The sequence below is a fragment of the Quercus lobata genome, chromosome 9, assembly GCF_001633185.2.
Source record: "Quercus lobata isolate SW786 chromosome 9, ValleyOak3.0 Primary Assembly, whole genome shotgun sequence".
NCBI lineage: Eukaryota > Viridiplantae > Streptophyta > Magnoliopsida > Fagales > Fagaceae > Quercus > Quercus lobata.
In genome coordinates, this window is record NC_044912.1 from 10006640 (window position 1) to 10011322 (window position 4683).

A 4683-nucleotide genomic window follows, 5' to 3' on the forward strand; every position below is an offset into this window, starting at 1 on the left:
ATACTATGTTTTTTATTATATTTCCAAAGTATGAAGAAAACTGATTCAATAGAAATTAAAAAAAAAAAAAAATCAAAACTTAATGCATACAAATTCTTGATGCATATAAAAGCATGACACGGCACTTGATGCAAAGAAACATAATCATGGCCTACTACGATTAACGTGAAGCAATATATATCTCATATATTAAACATAGAATAGCATATAGGTTCAAAAATCAAAAGAGATTTTCAAAAACAATCACGGCATAAAACTAGAACACCAAGAAATCAGTTTTTCTTTAATTCTATAATTCAATCACATGTTATATATTTTCTAAATTTTCTTTATTTATAATGAATGATGATATATTCATCATGTTTGTATGTGTTGAGACAATGTTGTCACTTTTAGACGGTTCTTGGACGTATAGCTGTTAGTAAATGTTTTAGCTACATGATTTTATTTTACAAATTCAATTTTGGTGTTGTAGTAAAATAAACTAAGATTAAATTTTATATTGTACTCAATAACTTTCCCATGCATCGCATGGGTTAGCGACTAATATATATATAAAACTGAAGCTATTCAAACTCCCACATTTTTCCACATCAGCATTATTTAAAAAAATAAAAACTATTAAAAAAAAAAACACCTAAAGACCGTAACTATTTATGCCCAAAACAAACCCAATAAAATTTACTCAGTTCAACCCCTAAACAAAATCCAATACAAAATCGCAAACTTAGCAGAGTAAACTCAATACGAAAACCTATTTCTCTGTCTCTGTCTCTCCTTCAAACACAAATTCAACCCCTAAACAAATCTCTATCTCCTTCAGACGCAAACTCAGCCCAACAAGCTATACGCAGATCTTTCTCTCTTCCCCTGCGACGGTAAACGAATTCAACTAAGCCACAAACGCTTTGCCTCACAACCAACGGCTACAGGTATAATCTTTTATATTAATTTTGGGTGTTTAATAGGATTTAGGTTCAGCTATTTTGTTTGGTTTTGATTTACGAAATTGGTTCAAATTTTGTTTTGATTTAGAATTGGTTTTTATCAATACTCAAAACCCTAATATAGGTTCTCCCTCAATAAGCCGAAGAAGAGGACCTGTGATTTCTGTGATTCTAGGTTCATGATTTGAGATTTAAGTAGAGATTTTTGGATGACAATGGTGAAAGATGATTTCTGCGTATGGGGCAAAGTTCATTCTTCGCTTGATTCAGTTATAGTCTAATCCAGTCTTAGGTAACTTCTTCTGCTTTGTCTTCTTTTTTTATCATAACTAATAGGGGTGTCCACGAGTCGGTCCGGGTCGAGTTTGTGCCCAACCCGGAACCGACCCGCTCACATCGGGTGGGACGTTGAACGACCCGCCGCCCACCGCCGGCAAACTCGGGTCGAGTCGGATCGGGCTTCAGTGGACAACGGTCAGGTCGGTCGAAGTTGAAGTGAGTTTTAACCTCCAGATCTTCGCCGGATCTCGTCGAATCTTCTCTGGATCTTCGCTGGATCTGTTGATTTTTCTTCGGATCTGCGCGACAACCACGGGATTGAAGCAAGAAAGACCACCTCAAGCCCAGATTTGAATGAAAACTTCCATCTCATCGCCGGATTTTTGCCGTATCTTCACTGAATCTTCATCGAATCTGTTGATTTTTCTTCGGATTTGTGTGACAACCACGGGATCGAAGCAAAAAACACCACCTCAAGCCCAGATTTGAGTGAAAACTTCCATCTCATCGCCGGATCTAACCAAAAACTACCAAATCTTCACCGAATCTGACTGGATCTAGGTAGATTCGGTCTTCTTTCACGGGATTCAGCGGTCGGATCGGGTTCATTGGGTTTTGGAGAAGAAAACCCGCCATCCGACCCGCCTAAATTGGTTCTTCGTGGCGAAGACCCGCCGCCAACCGTCACCAGCGTCGGATTGGTCGGTTTTCGGGTCGGCCTGGATGGTTTGAGCGGGTGGGTCGGTTTTCGGTTTCTGGTGGATAGCTATATTGATTAATTATCCTACTTATCTCTCAAATTTTGAATGGTGGTTACACTTTTAATTGTGGCAATTTAAATAGGTCGCAATGATAAATTTGACATAATTACAACAATTTTTATTTATTTTCTATTATCTAGAACAAAATTGAGCAATTTAGGTTGAGGAAGTTTAATTGCTGTTTGTTACGGTTACTACGCTGCTTCATGCTAATGCCATCAGCAAGATTTTGCTAGAAAACCCTTTAGAGTCATTCATTATGTGTTGATTTATGCAAAAGAGCTATGCTGATTTTTTTACTGCATGCAATGTACAAGTTACAGGGCAATGCAATGGTGTAGTGTAACAATGGCTGGGTTTTTATGCTCTTTAATGCAAACTTTATATTGCTTGACATTACACAGAGTTGTCGTGCATTGCAATTTGTATCTCATACACATGTGATACTTGGCTTGATTATACCCTGTTTAAGTGTTTATCCTTGATTATAAATTGTGGATATTCTGCCTCCTTTCACCACTCGGTTTGGACTATTGTAATCAAAAGCAAAAGGTGACCTTAAGTCGCCAATGCCTAATTTCAAAGCCTTATATCAACATCCTAACCACCATTGTATCAATTGAAAACAGGGCAGTCGAGTAGGTGAATTTACAGGACAAGTCTGGAACTTTGGTAGATGAAAGGGTGGTGAAAATGGACAAATATAGCCAAGGCTTTGTGGTTGAGTTTCTATTTCCTTTGATAATTTTGAGAAGCTGCCAAGGCTTTGTGAGTATTTGTTATCTATGTAATTGATTTTTAAAAAAGTTTGTTTAATGATTTATATATGCTTCATAATTGTTCATAAGGAACTGTTAAGAAAATTTTAGCTTCACTACTATGACATTGATTTAAGGGCATCTTTGTAAGTATGTGTTTCCATGTTCTTACCATGACATACTTTACATGGTTTTTCATTTCACCACAACAAGCAATGGGGGATCGCATTCCAGATGTGTGAGGTGAATTAGGATTGACCATTTTTTTAAATATATATATATATATATTTTAAATTCAGTGGTGTGGGCATGGGAGGAAACCTTGCCGCTTTTACTTCAAAGTAGTTGTTTTCATGGTAAATTTTAATCAATCTCATGCTCAAGTACATGGATAGGAGAATCGTCTAATACAGGTTTCTTTTAAATGTGCTAATAGTAGGAGCTTCTTTACTATTCTATTTTCTGCAGGTTATTTATAGCTGCTGACAGCGATGATATCTCCACAGCTATACATTTCATCAATAAGGCAAGGCCATGGATTACATTGATGGCCGTTGGCTGGGAATATGGTGCAAACATGTTGACGAAGTACTTGGCAGAAGCTGGAGAGAATACATCGCTTACAGTTGCCATGTGCATAGACAATCCATTTGACTTAGAGGAGGCTACAAGGTCCTTTCCTTATCACATGGCCATTGGTCAGAAGTTCACTGGTGGACTGATAGATATTCTAAGATCTAATAAGGTTGGTGATTGCTTTCAATCTTCTATCTATTTTGGTTCAAATGCTTTCTGCCCCTCCATTCTAGCATTGTTTTAATGTTGAACAAACATAATCATTGATGTGGTATGCTTTGAATTGTGTTGGCCACCATTTAAGTGTAATAACTTATGCTTAATTTTTTAATTGGGAATAACTTATGTTTAATGTCTACTTAACTTCTAAGAACTATTTCAAGGCAAAGCAAAAGGGTTTAACATGGAGATGGCTTTATTGGCAAAGTCTATTCATGATTTTGAAAAAGCAATATCTATGGTATCTTAGCACAAGAGACGTGGTTGGGAATGTGAAGATTCCTGTTCTCTTTATATAGGTCAAACTTATCTAACTTTAATACCATCATGCTTTAATTTTTGTTCAGGATTAGATTAGTCATGTCCTACATTTGTTTACTGTTTATAAATCTTCCTGTAAATACTCTGTTTATTTCAATCATTCTTGGCCTTTTTTGGTTAAAAAAAAAAATCAGTTAAAAGAGATGGTTTATTAAAACTTATTTTGGAGCTGTGCTAAAATTTCCCATGATAACAATAATATGCAGGAAACCCCCAAATCAAAAACCATAGCCCCTTCCTATCAAAAAAGAAAAAAAAGAAGAAGAAGAAGGAAAACCATAGCTTCTCATCTGTTTCTCTCTCCAGTCTCTATGCTTCGCCTTTAGTGCACCTTCTCCTTTGTCTCTGCTCCTAATGATGGTAAGCGATTAAAAGTAAATGAAGAGATTTGTTTTCTCTTTGTTTCACCTTCAGTTCAATTGACAACCGATTTCCAATTGGTTTTTTGTGAGCTTTGCAGAATTGGGATTGAAGGGAGCAAAATCAAGATGCCGTGGACGTCCTCTTTTGATTCAAATTCGTAAAAGCTTCCTTACTCTCTTTCTCTCTCCATGTAGCGTGAGGTCAAATATTTGCTTTCTCTGTTCTAATAACAATTTATAGAACTCAATGTTTTATGTTAAATAAATATATGATGTACTCTTCTATATAATGCAGATTTGTTGTATTATGTTCTTTCTCTACTCTTTTTGAGTCATAGCAAAAGAATTTGACATTAGTAACTATATTCTATTTATTTATTATGAAAATAAGATTGTGATCATTATTGCAATTTGTTTATTTGTTTATTCATAGAATATATGTAACTATGAAAATATCTTC

At 35.7% G+C, this 4683-nt stretch overlaps 1 long non-coding RNA gene across 2 annotated transcripts; it reads left to right on the forward strand.

The window, feature by feature from the left end:
• The first annotated feature begins 2674 nt into the window (after window positions 1–2674).
• Window positions 2675–4414, forward strand: LOC115960649. 2 transcript variants are annotated; one of them, XR_004085216.1, is made up of 4 exons: window positions 2675–2755; window positions 3045–3490; window positions 4068–4221; window positions 4322–4414. It is a non-coding gene; the product is annotated as an uncharacterized LOC115960649 (long non-coding RNA). The 2 variants fall into 2 exon arrangements; XR_004085217.1 differs by having other exon boundaries at window positions 3214–3490.
• Window positions 4415–4683: the final 269 nt, after the last annotated feature.